We start from the raw sequence: 19946 nt of genomic DNA on the forward strand, positions 1-19946 counted from the left end.
GATGGCTGCTATATCTATCGGCGGCCATGTTTGTGTAGTCCGGCGGTCATTTTCCTGTAGTTTCCCATTACAGTCTAGCTGCACTCATGTTTCTGGAGATTATGGGGAGGCTATTCTGTGGTGGGCCTCTAGTGGCAGTTCTATGAACTTCCTCTCTGATCACCGCACGGCCTGCAACCTGACACCATCCACATCTGTGAAGTGGGTGGTGAGTCGCTGCAGTGGTTATTTTGCCTCTATCTTGCTGCTATAGCGATTTGGGACTTGTAATACCGCTGATGCAGCGGTGGGTTGGTATTTTTTTTTTCACAGCAATTTTACTGGCGGTTCCAGGTTAGCCCCATAGAGCCCCTGGAGCATGTGTCACCACCTGCCCCCCTCTCTGAGGCACTGGGGTCCCAGGCCCCCTTGTCTGCTATAACGGCGGTCCTGCAGACACTGTCTAAAGTAGATTTGACCCTCCAAAATAGGATGAGTAAAAGGTATCCTCTGCCTTCACCTGCACCCTGTGCCTCCTCAGGTTCTGAGGTGGATTTGGCCACCAGGACACGAGTCACCATACTGGGTCTGCGTCCACGCACCCTGAGTGTTCTGATAGTAAGGCTGATTCCTCTTCCACTACAATCGTGCATGAAAAGGGATGGGGGATGCATTGATTGTATAGGTGCGGGAAACTTTAAAATTGGAGGACGGAACTACTACTGCATCAGCTACGACGGTGCAGTTTGGTACCCGCAGAACCTCCAAGGCAGCAAAGGTTTCCCCTTTCCTGCCTATTTCGAAAACATTGTCGCAAGTCAGTGGTCTTCCCCCAAACACGATGTCAAGTTCCCTAAGCACTTTACTAGAAGGTATCCATTTGAAGAGTCCCTGCTAAAGAAACTGACAGTACCACCCGTGGTGGACTCTCAGGTTACCAGGTTGAATAAAGCAACCCTTCTTCCGGTGGAGGACTCTCCGTCCTTTAAGGACCCCTTTGACAAGAGAGCTGAATATCTGGTACGATACCTTTTCACCATGGCCCGTTCCATTCTGCGGTCAGTGTTTGCGATAGCCTTGGTTTCACAGACATTAACGGAATGGACTAAGCTCCAGCGCCAGGAGTTGGAAGATGGACAACTTCCTCCTGACCTGGCAAAGCTGGTGGACCAGTTGGTTCAGGGGTTGCAGTATATCTGTGATGCCTCTCTGGATGCGGCCCCCTTAGCCTGTAGGGTGTCTGAGACAGCGGTTACTCTGCAGCGCATGATATGGCTGAAATACTGGTTTGCGGACCAGGCTTCCAAGAAGGTATTGACTGATCTCCCTTTTGTAGGAGACCGCTTGTTCAGTGCTTCCATGGAGGAGATCGATAGGGTGTTACAGGAGGTAAGAGTACTCTGCTTCCGCAGTCTGCCAGGAGTAAAGAGACTCGTCGCAAGCGTGGTCCTTTCTTCTCGGCCCATAAGTCGGATCTATTAATTACTAATGACCCAGATCTAATCTCAGATGTAGGAGTCTGCGACAACCTGGGTTCTAGCGATCACAGGACGATCACATTTAGTGTAAATCACAACATAGCAAGGCATGAGGGGAACATAAGAACCCTAAACTTCAGAAGGGCACACTTTCCCAAATTGTGCTCAATGATAGAGGAAATAAACTGGGACCAAACCCTAGGAACACTGACCACAGAGGAAAATGGGAATGCTTTAGGAACATATTAAACAAAAGCATCTCACATTGCATTCCAATGGGAAATACATTTAAAAGAGCCAAACCCAAACCTGTCTGGCTTAGCCGTAATGTAAATAAACTTATTAGGGGGAAAAAAATGGCCTTCAAGGAATATAAATCGGAGGGGACGTTATCGGCTTTCCAGCTATACAAGGAATTAAATAAGAAATGTAAATACGAAATCAAAATGGCTAAAATCAACTTTGAGAGACAAATAGCAGAGGATAGTAAAAAGAACCCTAAGAAATTCTTTAACCACTTTGCCACTGAGTACCGTAGTACTACTGCGGCAAAGTGGCTCGTTATCGTCTGACGACGTAGACCTAGGTCGTCAGCCACTCCCCCTTGTGGGCGGCGCTCGCGCGCCGCCGGAGGCTCGCTCCCGCTGTATTCAGTCACAGCGGGAGTCGGGCCAGGGGAGGAGCAGCGGCGATCGCCGCTGCTCTGCCCCGATCGTCGAGGATCTAGTGTGGAGATCCGCCCGCCTGTGTAAACACAAGCGGGCGGATCTCCCAAGTGACAGGGAGTGACAGATCGGAGTGTTCAGCATAGCTGAACACTCCGATCTGTCCCTGGCTCACACAGTCACCTCCCCCCCCCACAAGTCAGTAAGCACCAGGCATACATTAACCCCTCCCTCTCCAATAAAATTAACCCCTTCCCTCCCAGTGTCATTTTTACAGTAACAGTGCATATATATAGCACTGATTACTGCAGTAATGTCACTGGTACCCCCAAATGTGTCAAAAATGTCAGTCAAGGGTCCGATCTGTCCGCCGCAATGTCGCAGTCCCGCAAAAAAAAAAATCGCAGATCGCCGCCATTACGCGTTAAAAAAAAAACACCAAAAATGACAGAAATCTTTCCCTTTGTTAGTAAACGCAATAACTTTTGCGCAAACCAATCAAAATACGCTTATTGTGAATTTTTTTACCAAACATATGTAGCAGAAAACAAATTGGCCAAAAATTTAAAAAAATTTTGATTTTTACATTTTTTGGGGGGAATTTCATATAAAAAAAATGTGAAAAATATTGTTGTTTTTTCAAAATTTACGCTCTTTTTTTAGTTATAGCGCAAAAAGTAAAAATCGCACAGGTGATCAAATACCACCAAAAGAAAGCTCTGTTTGTGGGAAAAAAGGACGTAAATTACGTTTGGGTATGGCGTTGCACGACCGCGCAATTGTCAGTTAAAGTCGCACAGCGCCGAATCGCAAAAAGTGGCTCAGACGTAAGACAGCAAAATACTCTAGTGGTAAAGTGGTTAAATATATCAATAGCAAAAAAACCGAGGTCAGAACATGTTGCACACATAATTAACGATGATGGGAGGATGGTTACAGAGGACACTGAAAAAGCAACTGTGCTTAATGCTATTTTTTTCCTCAGTCTTTACAAAAGAAAAGGAGGGGTACACTGACCACGACTGTATGGTTAGCAGTACTTCACAGGACTTGCCGCTATGGCTAACAGAGGGTGAAATAAGGGAAAGGCTGGATAAAATTAACACAAGTAAATCACCAGGCCCGGATGGCGTATATCCGAGAGTACTTAAATAACTCAGAAAGGTTATATCTAGACCACTGTTCCTGATCTTTGCTGACAGTATTTTGACAGGAAATGTACCAGGTGACTGGAGAAAAGCTAACGTGATACCGATATTCAAAAAAGGGCAGAGACATATCCCGGGAAATTATAGGCCGGTCAGCCTGACGTCAATCGCATGTAAACTTCTGGAGCGGATGTTAAGGGACTATATCTAAGAGTTTGCTAAAGAAAAAGACATCATCAGCAGTAATCAGCACGGGTTTACAAAGGGGCGTTCGTGTCAAACCATTCGCATGGTGGTGGCATCCCTTCTTCAAGGGGATTTCCTGGCCTCTATCAATATCAAAGATGCTTACCTTCATATCCTAATATATGTCAGGCAACAGTGTTTCCTTCGTTTTGCCGTGGGCAAGGAGCACTATCAATTGGTGGCATTACCCTTTGGTCTGATCTCGGCTCCTCAGGTTTTTCCAAAAGTGTTGGCCCTGGGGTTGGCTTTACTGAGGCAGAAGGGGATTGTGGTGCTGGGGTACCTGGATGATCTCCTTCTGCGAGCAGAGTCTCTGAATGCCCTCAAAGACAATCTGGACATTTTGGTGCAAACTTTGCAAGAGTTCCGATGGAAACTGAATTTCCAAAAGTCTGTTCTGGTTCTGTCAACAAAACTGGACTATCTGGGACTGACCCTGGACACGACCTTAGCCCAGGTGTTTCTTCCGCAGGTGAAACTCAAGAAGTTGCAGGATGTGGCACGGCTCCTGTTGTCCAACTGGCAATCATCCCTCAGGACTTGCATGCCACCTTGAGTCAGTTCCATTTGCTCAGTTTCATACCAGGTCTCTACATAAGGAGATCCTTGTCAAATGGAACAAGAAACCATAGGCTCTAGATAATCTGATCCTGTTGAGCCGCAGTACGAGGGGATCCCTGATCTGGTGGCTCCGCTCTCTGGTGCTTCGACAGGGAAAATCCTTTCCCTCCCCCTGTACTGGACGGTAGTCACAACTCTCCAGATGGGGAGGTGTCTTGGGTAGGGATCCCGCTCAGGGGGTTTAGACTCGGGAGGAGTCTAGTCTGCCGATCAATATCCTGGCAATTCATGGCTGTGGTATATGTCAATCATCAAGCGTGCACCAAAAGTGCTTTAGCGCCCCGGGAAGTAGCCAGCTTTCTAAGATTGGCAGAACGTTTTGTCCCCCCCCCCCATCTCTGCCATGCATATTTCATGGGTGGAAAATTGGCAGGCGGATTACCTCAGTCAGCAGAAGTTGGAGCAGGGAGAATGGTCTCTCCACCAGGAGGTGTTTCATTAACTGTGCCTCAGGTGGGGGATTCCCGATGTGGACCTGTTGGCCAATCGTCTCAGCCGGAGGTGCAGAAGTTCGAAGCAAGGTCTCGGGATCCTCTGGCTGACGTCACAAAAGCACTTGTAGCTCCTTTGAGCCAGTATCGTCTAATGTACACATTTCCTCCACTGACTCTTCTGTCAAGACTTCTGCGAAGGATAGAGGCAGCAGGGATTCTGGTCATGCTAGTGGCAATGGACTGGCCTCCTAGGTCCTTGTACTCAGACCTAGTACGGCTGGTTGCCGATGTCCCTTCGAGACTCTCTCCCAGAGAAGATCTTTTAACTCAAGGACCGATCCTCCATCCTGATTTACAGTTGCTGGCTTTGTCGGCCTGGCTATTGAAAGCCAGGTGTTGAAGGATAGAGGGGTGTCTGAATCGGTGATTCCTACATTGTTAAAAGCTAGAAAATCTACTTCTAGGAAGATTTATGATCAAGTCTGGAGGGCATTACGTGGGTTTCCCCCTGTTCCTTCTCTGTGTCTCATGTCTTGGGGTCTCTCCAAAAGAGTGTAGATCAGCGTTTGGCCTTGGGTACCATCAAAGGCCAGATATCGGCCCTGGATATTTTTTTTTAACGCCCATTGGCCACAAATTCCTTGGTTTAAACCATTGTTCAGGGGATCCGCCGCCTGGCTTCCCCTGTGAGGTTTCCATTGCCTCCGTGGGACCTCAATTTGGTGCTGTCTGTTCTTCAGAAACCGCCCTTTGTAAATATTTGTGAGATTCCTCTGCTTACTTTGACACAGAAGGTAGCTTTCTTGGTGGCTATTGCTTCTGTGCGCAGGGTGTCAGAGCTGGCTGCGCTGTCCTGTCATTCACTTTACCTGGTGGTTCACAGAGATAAGGTGGTGCTTCGTACCCGTCAGTCGTTCCTTCCTAAAGTTGTCTCTGGTTTCCATTTAAATGAAGACATTGTGTGGTCTTCTCTGTTGTCCTAAGCCTAGGCATCCTAAAGACATTGCCTTACATTCCTTAGATGTGGTTCGGGCAATCAGGGTGTACCTGGCGGTGACTGACTCATTCTGGAAATCAGATTCTCGGTTTGTCCTTACGGATGGACCCCGTAAGAGGATGGCCGTGTCTGCTGCAAACATTTCAAGATGGATCAGACAGACGGTGGTGCAGGCCTATTCCATTAAGGGTCAGGATCCTCCTTTCCCTGTTAAGGTGGATTCTACAAGGGCGCTTAGTGCCTCCCGGGCCTTCCGTCATCAGGCGTCAGTGATGCTGGTATGCAAGGCGGCCACATTGTTGTCTGTGCACACTTTAACAAAGTTTTATAAGGTGGATGTGTTGGCATCTGCAGATGCTTCTTTTTGCCGCAAGGTTTTGCAGGCCGCTGTTGGAGAGGTTTAGTCCTTTTTGAGGGTGTATTTGTTATTTTTGTCAGGTGAGCTCCAATTGTTCCTGGTTGAGCTTTTGTTTTGCCTGGTTGGCTATGTTTAGCCTTTGGGAAGTGTGTTTTTTCTTGCGGTGTTATTCCCACCCCTCATATTTACACTGTTTTGGGACGTCCCATTGGTCAAGAAGATATGGAGCTGTGTCCGTCAATGAACGAATGAGAAACTGGATTTTTTGTCTTACCGTAAAATCCTTTTCTCTGATGTTCTTTGACAGACACAGCACCCGCCCCTCGATTGAGTTGGGTTTTATGTTCTTCTGACACTGCTGGTTACAAAACTGAAGTCCTATAGCAGAAAGTGGGAGTATACCCCCTGGGACTGCCCTATAGGCGTGGTCAATTTTTTTTTTCCACCTAGTGTCCTACTCCTATGGAGAGCAGCATAAACCCAGAAGATATGGAGCTGTGTCCGTCAATGAACATCAAAGAAAAGGATTTTACAGTAAGACAAAAATCCAGTTTTTTTTTTTTTTTCGGTCTTATGCAATATTCTAATTTTCTGAGATATTGAATGTTGGGTTTTCACTAGCTGTAAGCTATAATTATCAAATTTAAAAGTAAGAAATACTTAAAATGTACCACTCTGTGTGTAATGAATATATATGTATATATATATATTATATATATTATATATATATATATACACACACACACACACACACACACAGTATCTCACAAACGCGAGTACACCCCTCACATTTTTGAAAATATTTTATTATATCTTTTCATGTGACAACACTAAAGAAATGACACTTTGCAAAAATGTAAACTAGTTAGTGTACAGCTTGTATAAAAGTGTAAATTTGCTGTCCCCTCAAAATAACAACACACAGCCATTATTGTCTAAACCGCTGGGAACAAAAGTGAATACACCCCTAAGTTATAATGTCCAAATTGGGCCTAAAGTGTCAATATTTTGTGTGTCCACCATTATTTTCCAGCACTGCCTTAACCCTCTTGGGCATGGAGTTCACCAGAGCTTCACAGGTTGCCACTGGAGTCCTCTTCCACTCCACTTCCATGACAACATCACGGAGCTGGTGGATGTTAGAGACCTTGCACTCCTCCACCTTTTCGTTTGAGGATGCCCCACAGATGCTCAGTAGGGTTTAGGTCTTGAGACATGCTTGGCCAGTCCATAACCTTTACCCTCAGCTTCTTTCCAAAACACAGTATCAACAGTATCGTGAAACGCGTCAACCTGTATACCTGTCCTGTGATGCACCAGTCATGTTTGTTACTCGTGGTGAAGAATAAACACTTCTATGCTTTCATCTAAGCCTGAGTGCGGTCATCATCTTGTGTTTTGGATTGCTACTTTGACTGCAGATCCGACTCGCACCTGGTCATCATCTCACCTGAGCGGCTTTGTCTGTGTTAAGAATTCCCTAAGCTTCTTTACCAAGGTAGTGGTCATCTTGGAGGTGTGTTTGGGGTGGTTATCATGTTGGAATACTGCCCTGCGGCCCAGTCTCCGAAGGGAGGGGATCATGCTCTGCTTCATTATGTCACAGTACATGTTGGCATTCATGGTTCCCTCAATGAACTGTAGCTTCCCAGTGGCGGCAGCAATCATGCAGCCCCAGACCATGACACTCCCACCATCATGCTTGACTGTAGGCAAGACACACTTGTCTTTTTTCTTTTTTTTTTTTAAATTATTTCTTTATTTCTTTAAGTTCAGTTACATATACACTGTATTCAATACATTCCAACTTTCACAGTTACAAATTATACAATATTCAGTTCAACTCAAAAGAGCCATAGCCTTCCTTAAACATTCTATAACCGAACATTTCAACTTTCACGATTACAAATTTCAAAATATTCGGTTCAACTCAAAAGTGACCATAGTCTTCCTTAGGCATTCTAGAACCGAACCCAAATCTCCCATTTCAATCCTTTTCCCTCTCTCCCCTCCTCCCCACCTCCAAAAAAAAAAAAAAAAAAAAGAAAAAAATTTTTAAATTTCCCTTCCCCTCTCTCCTCATCTCCCGAACTTTTTCCTTATACTTGTTTATCCATTATATCTAATTCTTGCTCTGTATTTTAAAGTTGTCCTTCTCCTGAGTTTACGTAATCTATCCATTGTTTCCATTTCTTCTCATATTTATCAGTTTGTTGGCGGGCGGAAAAGACCAAGCTTTCCAAGTTATTTATTTCCTCCACCTTCCTGAACCACGTAATTATGTTAGGTGGCTCAGTCTCTTTCCACCTGAGAGGAATACATGTCCTGGCTGCATTTATTAAATGTGGTATAATAGATTTATTATAATTTTGTATCGGTATGCTAGGGACGTGGAGCAGAAACAAAGCCGGTTCTTTGGGGATATAGCTTTTCGTAATTTTCTGTATTATCTTCAAAATCTGTTCCCAATACATTTCTAATTTAGGACATGCCCAGAATATATGAAGCATTGTGCCTCTCTCTGTCCCACATCTCCAGCATCGGTCTGTGTTTGCTATAGAAATTTTATTCATTTTAACCGGAGTATAATACCACCTGGAAAAAATTTTATAATTCATTTCTTGAATTCTAGCACACATTGAGGTAGCAAATACTGACTTAATTATTTGATTTTCTTGTTCTGGTGAGAAAGTAATACCCATTTCCCTTTCCCACTCCCTCAAGAAAGGGAATTTATGCTGTACCACTGATGTCATTAACAAGGAGTACATTTTGGATATAGTATGTTCCAGTATTCCATTTTGGGTGCATATTTTTTCATAGGGTGTTACCTCTTTATCTCCCTGAGGGGGGGCTTTCAATGTTCCCAGAAAGTGGCGTAACTGAAAAGCCCTCCATGAGTCTAGGCCAAAGTGGCCTGACCCATCTGTTAACTCATCTGTGGTCACCCAACCTGTCTCTGAGCGGAAATCAAGAATCTGAAAGATTCCCCTTTCTGCTAAAGCCTTAAACTTCCTGTCTTGACATCCTGGCTCAAAGAGGGGGTTCCCCAGGACCGGGTATAGTAAGGAATTCTCCCGTATAAGATTGTCTTGTTTTAATATTTTTGCGCATATTTTAATCGTGTTTCCTATAATAGGGTGATTCTTAATAGCTGTTGGCAGGTGCTTATGACACAAGGGGGCTCTTTTCAGTGATACCTCACATTGTGCCTGCTCTATGTTCGGCCATAACTTATATTCTCTATGGCGACACCAATCAATCATTCTGCCTAATTGAACGGCATGATAATATCTCTTCATATTCGGAATCGCCAGCCCCCCATCTGTTTTGAATTTAAATAAGTATTTCTTCCCTACCCTGGGGCGTTTTGATTTCCAAATAAAATCCATTATCATGGTTTCAATCTGGGACAAGTATCGAGGTGGAATGTGGATGGGAAGTGCCTGGAAAATATACAAAAATTTTGGTAAAACACTCATTTTAATTATATTGCACCTTCCCATCCATGAATACATTCCTCCTTTCCACTTTTGTAATAATGCATTTATGGATTTTGATAGGGGAATGAAATTCATCTTAAACAATTGTGATATTTTTGAAGTAATTAACGTCCCTAGATATTTTAAAGCCGTCTTTGTCCAATTCAACTTAAAATTTGCCCTTAATTGTTGTTGAAGTGTCCCTGCTAATTCTATTCCCATTGTTTCGGATTTAATAAAGTTTATCTTCATATTAGATTGAGTTCCGTACTTCCCTAGTTCGGTTAGTAAATTAGGAAGTGATATAACTGGCTTCGTAATCGAAAATAGAACGTCATCAGCGTACGCTGATAATTTATATTGGTCCTTCCCCACTTTGATACCCGAAATGTCTGGGTTCATTCGGATTCTACACAGGAACGGTTCTAATGATAATACAAACAGGAGCGGAGACAGGGGACATCCCTGTCTTGTTCCGTTTGTAATTAAAAACTCTGTAGAAAGAATTCCATTTACTTTTACTTTTGCTGAGGGGGTTGAGTAACTCTGTTTTATCCATCTTAACATTTTTTCCCCTATTCCTATGTAGCGAAGGACTACGAACATATACTCCCACCGTACCCTATCGAACGCTTTCTCTGCGTCGGTATTAAGTAGTACGGTTGGTATTTTATTTTGGTGGATTATATGTAATAGACTCAGCAACTTGGTCGTATTGTCCCTCGCCTCACGGCTTGGGACAAATCCCACCTGATCCAGATGGATCAATTTCGTCAAATATTTCTGTAATCTAACTGCTAGGATCTTTGTAAAAATTTTAAAATCCGTGTTCAACAGGGAAATTGGTCTGTAACTTTTACACGAGGTGGGGTCTTTCCCCTCCTTGGGGATTACCGAAATATGTGCATGTATAGTTTCTTTGGGGATTGTTTTCCCTGCCTCCCACGCGTTAAACATGTCTTTCATGAATTCTTTCAGGTATGGAATTAGTTTCTTATAATAATGAATCGTAAACCCGTCAGGTCCCGGCGCCTTCCCAACTTTCGTATATTTTATAGTCTCCATTATCTCTGTTAATGTAATTGGTGATTCAAGTATCTTACTCTCCTCTTCAGACAGCTGGGGCATTTGTGAGATTTGTACGTACTCCTCCATTTGAGATTGTGGGGTTATGGGGGTTTTTAAATTATATAATGTTTCATAGTATTTTTTGAATTCCTGAGTTATCTGTTTAGGGTATGTGAGTTTCTGTCCTGCGTCCGTTACTAAATGTGGAATATAAGTTGTCAAGTTTTGGTCTCTAAGTGATTTTGCTAATAACTTCCCACATTTATCCCCTGATTCATATGTGATCCTTTTAGTTTTTTGAATTGCTGCTTTAACTCTAAAGGCTAGAAGTTCGTTGATGTCCCTTCTTATCTTCAGAAGTTCTACGTTTCGCTTCTACTTTATTTAGCAGTTGGAGTAACTGTTCTAGTTGTTTAGTTCGTTGTTTTTTGATCCTAGCCCCATGCTTAATGAAAATATCTCTTATAACTGCTTTATGCGCTTCCCATATTATCCCTGGGTCTGAATCTGCAATAGTATTGGTTAAAAAAAAAAATTCCATTTCTGATTCAACTTCTGTCATTGTCGCCTGGTCTTGTAAAAGGTTTTCATTCAATCTCCACGTTGTTTCTCTCCTTTCTCTTTTGTCTGGTAAGTCGTAGGTTATTGTGATTGGGGCATGGTCTGACCAAGTTGCTGAGCCTATCACTATGTCTTTTATTGCATGTAATTGATTATGTGGGATTAAAAAGTAATCTATGCGGGAATATTGTTGATGTAAAGAGGAATAGAATGAGTAATCTCTTTCTCTTGGGTGCTTTATGCGCCATGCGTCTATTAATTGTCCCTCCTGTAGTATCTTAGCGAACTGCTTTCTTACTCTAGGCGGAATTGATGATATGCCCCTTGATGTGTCTTCTGAAGGGATCAAGGGTATATTCATATCCCCCCCCCTATTATTAAATGGCCCTCTCTGAAGTCATTAAGTGTATCCATGCTCCTCCTCAAGAAGCAATCCTGTTTTACATTTGGGACATACATGTTAGCTAGTGTAACTATGGTCTCTCTTATAGTCCCTTTCACAAACAGATAACGTCCATTTGGATCGCTCATAATTTGGGTACATTTCCAAGGTATGTTCCTTGATAGAAGGATGGATACGCCCTTTGACTTTGCCTCCCAGTTGGTAGAGTGGTATACTATGGGGAAGGAATTATTACCCAGCTTTGGACATTTATCCTCTCTGAAGTGTGTCTCCTGCACCATTGCAATATCTACCCTAGATCTATTCAGATCGTCCAGCAAGATTCTCCTTTTCTCCGGAGTGTTCAGGCCTTTTGCATTAATGGATAAAATTCTTATGTTTTCCATTGCTCAAAAGGAGAGGAGTGGAAGAGAGAGAGAGGAAAAAAAAAAAAAAAAAATTTAAATTTAAGGAGGGCAGGGGGGGAGAAGGGGAGATACCCTCTTGGCCTCTCAACTTTAGAGAGGTCACTAGATAGCTTTACGCTGGGTAGCTCATCCAAACTATGTTGGTTCTATGAGCTATTTCCTAAATGGGGTTATGGTTGGATTGGATTAGAGAATACCACTCTCCCTTCCCTCTCCCAAACACCGACACTGATCATTTCCATAGTCTTCGGCATGTCTAAATTCATTTCTTTTCTCTATCTACTTCTCCCGGCCTGTTTTTCTCCCAACCTCCCTCTGTATCACAACAAAAGGAGGAGGGGGGAAATTGGAAATAAGCATTACGTTGCGCCTATGCCCCCGGGGACAAAAAAAAAAAAAAAAAAGGAGGAAAACAAAGCCCTTGATAGTAAAAAGAGAGAGAAATGGGAGCTACTAAATTTAATATGTAAATGAAAGGGGTCTGTGTATTACCCCCAGTCTGCTCCGTTCCCCTCTTCCCTAATATAATGTCCCCTTCATTCCATATACTGTTTCCGATACCTACCACGCCCTCTATTGGTTTATCAACATACTGGTCTCGAGGAAAAAAAAAAAAAAAAAAAAAAAAAAAAACAAAAACCAGGGGAAGGGGGTCCCATTTCTGTCCCCTCTTTAAAATCATTCAGTCAATCAAATCTTGATTTAAGCAATTTAATGGCCGTTCGCCTACGATCCAAGGAAAAAAAAAGGGAAAAAGGAGACAGAGCCCTAGATAGTAAAAAGAGAGAGAAAAAGGAGCCAAATAAATTTGATATGTAAATGATAGAGGTCTGTATATTACCCCCAATCTGCTCCGATCCCCTCTTCCCTAATACAATGTCCCCTAACTCCAGGCACTGTTTCCAGTGCCTGTCACGCCCTCTATTGGTTTATTAACATGCTGGTCACAAAAACAAACAAAAAGAAAAAACAAAAAACAGAAAGGGGGTAGGGGAAGGGAAGGAGAGGGGGCGAACTCCTCTGTCCCCTCTCCCTCCCCTCCTCCCCACCCCACCTCCACTCTCACAATGCTACAGCTGTCACCCCCTCTCCCCCCCTACAGGTTCTTCAAACCTACCGGTAGTTAATTGATTCCTTCACCACCCTTCACACTTTCTGAAAAATATCTGTAATATACTGCTATCCCAGGGGCATAAAAAAAAAAAAAAAAGGAGGTGACCCTCCTTCTCTCTCCGTGATCTTCACCCTTCTTAGGGACCCAGAAAAAATGGTCCTTTAGGCATATGTGTTCCATATGTATTCCAAAAGAAAACCCGTGGTGCTATTCGTGAATCAATTTTACCACAATTTGCAATATTATAAATGTGAAGGCAGCTCCCTGCTGTCTTACCCCACCTACTTCAATTAGAAGATAATCTAATAATTGTGTGCCAAAAAAAAAAAAAATTTAATATGTAGCTTCACACAACCCAAACCAAAGAAACACCCCCAAAAGAGGGGGAAAAAAAAAAAAAAGGAAAAAAAAATTATACAACAAACTAAAACACAGGCCCTTCATATCCCATAAGGGCCCCCTACACTCTCCACACTCGTGATTCGTGACTCTTGTGCTCTCTTAAAGTAAGTACAAAAGAAAAAACAAACAACACACCAAAAAAAAAAAAAAAAACCCTCTTTTTCAAATGTCTCCTTATAAAAAAATATGTATCAAATTCACTGAGAATAAATTTTATACGAGGGTGTGAAGGGGCGAATGTCTCTTGGTCCCTATCGTAGGAAGGGGATTATATTGAAAAAAAAAAAAAAAAATTATATATATATATAAAAAAAAAAAAAAAAAAACAAAAAAAGGTCCCTGTGGTGATAGTCCTACATCATTTTTCATTTCCGCCTTTTCCTTCAGTTTGATCCTCCAGTCTCTCGAGCCTCTTGGATCCGTGCTTTTCTATTTCTGTTTCCATTCATCCCCCCTTTGAGGGGGTTCCAGTTTAAATACCCCATTTTCCTAGGGTCGATTGCGCACCAGTCCTCCACCCGGACAGGTTCAGTACCAAGAAATTCAAATAAACTGGGTAGATCTGTCGGGGTGCGCAGAACAAACATGTCTCTTTCTTTGAAAAAGGTTACCGCCAGCGGGTAGCCCCATCTATATCTAAAACCCAGCTGCTTGGCTCTATCCAGAACTGGCCGTAGTAGTGATCTGCGATATAAAGTATTTTTAGACAAGTCCGGGAGTATTTTTATTTTAGACCCTGCGATTTCGATTATGCCTATATCCCAGGCTTTGCGAAGGATCTCCTCTTTTTGTGTATAGTGATGGATCTTGCATACAATATCACGAGGTCTGCTAGGGTCTATATGTCTGTACCCTGCTACTCCGTGGACCCTGTCTATTTCCAAGGGTGGGAGGTAGGGGCAAGTACTTTTAAAAAAATGTCTCTCACCTTCTCCTGCAGGTTTTCCCCTTCCACTTCTGGTACACCTCTCAGCTTTAAATTCCCTCTGCGGCTCCGATCTTCTGAGTCCTCCATACGAAGCTGCATATTAATAGTGAGCTCTAGAAGTGTCTCTGTGGTTCTCTTTACATCAGCCACTTGATCTTTTACACGTATAGTTTCCGCTTCATTTGAGGTAACTTTGTTGGTCAATTGGGTCATATCCTTGCGGAGCTCCTGTATGTCTCGCTGGTGTGTTTCCTCAATCCTCAAAATCAGAGCTTCAATCTCTGTTTTTGTCGGCAGAGCTTTCAGTAAGTCATTAATTTCTGGGTTACTACTCTCCTGCTGGTTACCGAGGACTGCTTCGGCTTCTCTCCCCATCACCACAGGGTTTGCTGGGCTCTCTTCCGGCAGCTTTTCTCCTTTCTCTGCTCGCAGCTGCACGCTCTGTTTGGACTGTACACCCCCACGCGCCGCGGCCATCTTTGTTTCAGGTGCTCCGGGTGGATGATTTTGAAAGTATCGCTGAATACCGCCGTCCGACTTCCTCTGTGGCTGGCGCCTGTCCGCCACTGGTCGTTCGCTGGTCGAGCGAGTCACTGGGCGGTTCTTGGCCGTGTTAATCGTTAGCATGCCGCTATAGCTGTGCCGTGTCGGATAGGCCCGGGAGAGGGGTTAGCGGGAGCTCCTTCTCACACGTCCTCTCCAGGCCACTCCCCCAAGACACACTTGTCTTTCTACTCCTCACCTGGTTGCCGCCACACACGCTTGACACCATCTGAACCAAATACCTTTATCTTGGTCACATCAAACCACAGGACATGGTTCCAGTAATCCATGTCCTTTGTCTGCTTGTCTTCAGCAAACTGTTTGCGGGCTTTCTTGTGCATAATCTTTAGAAGAGGCTTCTTTCAGACCAATTTAATGCAGTGTGCACTCAACTTCTTTGGTCGACCAATGGGCAGGCCTGTTCTGAGTGGAACCTGTCCTGTTAAACGGCAGTATGGTCTTGGCCACCATGCTGCAGCTCAATTCAGGGTCTTAGAAAATCTTCTTATGGCCTAGGCCATGTAGAGAAACAATTCTTTTTTCAGATCCTCAGAGAGTTCTTTGCCATGAGGTGCAACGCTGAACTTCCAGTGACCAGTATGAGAGTGATAACACCATATTTAACACACCTGCTCCCCATTCATTCCTGAGACCTTGTAACACTAACGACTCACATGACACAGGGGAGGAAAAATGGCTAATTGCGCCCAATTTTGACATGTTCACTTAGGGGTGTACTCACTTATGCTGCCAGCAGTTTAGACATTAATGGCTGTGTGTTGAATTATTTTGAGGGGACAGCAAATTTACACTGTTATACAAGCTGTACACTCACTACTTTACATTGTAGCAAAGTGTCATTTCTTCAGTGTTGTCATATGAAAAGGTATAATGAAATATTTACAAAAATGTGAGGGGTGTACTCACTTTTGTGAGATATTGTGTAATATATATATATATATATATATATATATATATATACATACATACATACATACATACACACACAAAAAATAATAGTGGTTGCTAATGCGAAATCCCCTGCAAACACTCACCCAGCGCTTTAATTAAGAGGCTCTAGAAACTCTCCCTAACAAACTTTACCATAAAATTATTTGTATAGAAAGTAGCAGCTACTATAAAATTTGATAAACATATAATATTGATGTTATTTTACCCAATATGCATCTATGAACATGGGAATAATAACATGAGCAGCGCTGATGTGTTATCTTTAAATACCGTCCTTATTTTTCCAAAACAAAGAAAACCAACAATGATTGAAAAGGTTAGCAGTCCAAAGTTTACACAATAGGTGCTCTTCAGAGGTGTTTAACCACCTTGGCGGTAATCCCGAGCGTGACTCGGGGTTGATTTTTCTCTCATTGCTGAGATCGCCAGCCGAGAGTCCCGCCGCTCCTCCGTCCTCCGTCGGTGTGATCACTTGCTGCATGGGAGCGGAACTAGGGAGGGAAATTAAAAAAAAAAAAAAAAAACGTTGCACAAAACACATAACACATTTTATATTATATATATATATATATATATACATACACACACACACACACACACCGGTATATATATATATATATATATATATATATATATATATATATGCACACACACACATATATATATATAAAATGATATTATTGATTCAATTATAATTCATGAGTTATATATTATATATATATATATATATATATATATATATATATATATATACACATATACACACATATATCTATATATAATATATAATGCATGAATTATAATCTAATCAATAATATAATTTTATTATATATTAAATAATAAAATTATATTATTGATTCGATTATAATTCACGTGTTTGTGTTTCAAATTTATCACATCTGGGATGTCTACTAGAGTCTTGTTTTGGTCAGGTTTAAGTCAGTAATTACTAAGAATTGTAGGCCTATAATACATAACGCCAAATTTCCATGAAAACAATTGTACCGCTTTTGGTATGTAATTCCTGACATAATCATACCGCCAGGGAGGTTAAGTTCTTATAAACTTAGATCACGTGCTCCTTCATCATACCGTTTGTGCTCCCCCTTTAAGGTAATGGACACTCACCAGACCATAAATTGTATGTGCCTTTAAGTTATCTGCTCCACTCCAATCCACTTTCACTCCTCCAGGTACCTTTCACTAGGTTGAAACCCCTTCTCTCCAAACAACACTTTTCCAGGTGTTCCTCCACAACTTATTATCACCACCAGGGGCCCACATAGGGAGTTTAAATAGGACTGGGAAGAGGGACCAATAGCGTGATACTGTTTCAACATTTATTAGTTAAAAAAAAATCACAATGAAAACCCCTCTCCCCTCTTCAACTGCGCTTACATTTAAAACACTTTCAAATGGCTAAACAACCGTTGCATTCCAAATATTTGCTCTCCTTAGCATATATAAGCCGTATCAGACTGGTGCGACCGTATCGCTCTCACCACTCCTTTGTGCCCGTACAGGGCCGATATTGCTGCAGTGAGTTCCGGATAGCGAGTCCAGCATCACCGTCATCAAGGTAACCACGTGCTCACGCCCTGACGTGTTTCGTCATCACAACTTCTACCGAGGGCATGGGTGCGTGGTACGGGTACCTCTATTTATCACCCAACTGCCAACTGAGTTAACTCTTCGGCCCCTTTCACACAGGCGCACCGCCCGACGGAGTCCGTTCTGCTTAGTGGGGGATCGATCCGCCGATCCCCGCTGAGCATGCAGATGACAGCTCAGTCTCCGCTCTGTGTGCAGAGACGGAGCTGTCAGTTCCACGCTGTCCTCTATGGGGAGATCGGATGAGAAAGGACCACCTGTCCATCCTCATCCGATCCACCAGACGGATAGAAAATATGGTTTCCATCCGTCCACATTTCACGGACAGGATCGGAATCGGATAGCAGTGGGTGTTAGTGGAGATGTCTCCGCTGACACCGGCTGCCCCATAGGGATCCATGGAGCATCTGATCCGGTCCGCCTGAAAAACTGACAGGTGGATCGGATCGCCCGTGTGAAAGGGGCCTTACTCCGCCAACCAGGAGGACAAATACCGATGTATGCTGTCATAGTCTTAGACTAATACTATCTCCAAAAACTTAATTGGATATTTGGATGGGGGATGAACATAACTAATCACAGAAAAAGACACAATCATATTGGCCAATATAATAATCCACTATTAATTGGTTTTCTTTGTTTTGGAAAAATAAGGATGGTATTTAAAGAGGTTGTAAACCCACTTTTTTTTTTTTTTTTTTTTGCAACCTGAAAGACAAACACATAATGAGCTAGTATGCATCGCATACTAGCTCATTATGAAATACTTACCTTAGAACGAGCCCCCGCTGTGCCGCCCGCTTACCTGTATGACGGGCGATATGTCCAGTTGCCCGTCTTCCGGGATCGCGGCATCCGGCCATCTGATTGGCCGGACCCGCAGTGACGTCACTCCCGTGCACGGGCGCGGGAGCCGACGGTCACGGCACCAGCGGCCGTTCCTTCAGAGCGCATGCGCCAGTGACGTCACTGGCTGCATGTAAGGTAAATATCTCCTAAACGGTGCATGTTTAGGAGATATTTACAGTACCTATAGGTCAGCCTAAATATAGGCTGACCTATAGGTACAAGTTGCAGAGGAGGGTTTACTTCCTCTTTAAAGATAACACATCAGCGCTGCTAATGTTATTATTCCCATGTTCCTAGATGCATATAAATATATAAAAATTTGAATATCATTAAAAAGATTATATATATATATATATATATATATATATATATATATATATATATATATATATATATATATATATATATGAGTTTCACTCTTTGAATTTAATTACTGATTACCTTTTTAAGGATATTCAAATTTTTTGAGGTGCACCTGTATAATTTTTGAATTCTTTAACTTGTGTCGTGTTACCAGTGTTTAGAGTGTGTCTCAAAAGCCTAATTTCAGATTTACTTTTGCCTCAATTCGTTTTTTTGGTTCAAGCTGGCCCAAAATAAACCATTTCCTATAGATGCGCCCACTGGCAGAGCTGTATGTGGCTTATACAGGCCTGGTCAATAAATGGCAATGCTCTGTGCCGGCAGTGGTATGTGGGACTTCCCGTCTTCTGCAAAATCATGACGGGTTGAGAGCTTCTCGGGCATTCACAAGAAGCCTTGTATTTTAGCAATGAATTCAAAGCTTCTGCTAATTGGATGAGGTACAGATCATGACATCATCTGTCAGCCTCTCCACCTCAGCCAATCAATTTATTGATAAAAATATACGGCCTCCTGTGAATGGCTGAACAATGCTCAGCTCAAGTCAAAGTCCCTGTACCCCTGTCAAACACAGCACTGTATACTGAATGTAGCTGATCCTACATACAGTTAATACAAGGCTCACAGCAGATGCATCCCCTAGGAAATAGTTTGGGCCAGCTTGGCCCAAACAAACTTTTTAACCTCCCTGGCGGTATGATTCTTTCGGATTTTAGGTGCTGAAAGCGGTACCATTATTTTGCATGTAATTCTTAAGAATGAGCAGCCCAAACCAACTATTTACACATGATTTTTTTTTACTGTGCGTTCTTCTTTATAACATCTCAAGTATGATAAAGTTTGAAACACAAAATCATAAATTATAATATAATAAAAAACTATAAATAAGTTAAAGTATGTATACATATATACTGGGGGGCAAACTAATGTAATTTTTTTGTATTTTGAATTGTATCAGTGTGTTAGGTGTGTTTTACATTTGAATTTGCCGCCGGTTCCACCCCCCTGCGAACGTCACAGGGTTACCGCTTTTAGATCTGAAATTTAACCCCGAGCCACGCTCGGGAATACCGCTAGGAAGGTTAAAGTGCAAATGAACTTGAAGTTAGGCTTTAACAAATTCTTTTATTTAATCACTGCTAAATTAGACTGAGTTTGAGATGATTTTACACAGAGCTAGAGCCAGCTGTGATGACGTGCAAAATTTGAGCAATAGCATTATGCACATTTATATAACAATGTTTGTTACCTCTAGCTGCCATCCAATATATGGCAAGGAAATTCAGGAATAAAGAAATAAAGCAAAGACTGAACAAA

This window comes from Pelophylax lessonae (assembly GCF_965119305.1).
Source record: "Pelophylax lessonae genome assembly, chromosome: 1".
NCBI lineage: Eukaryota > Metazoa > Chordata > Amphibia > Anura > Ranidae > Pelophylax > Pelophylax lessonae.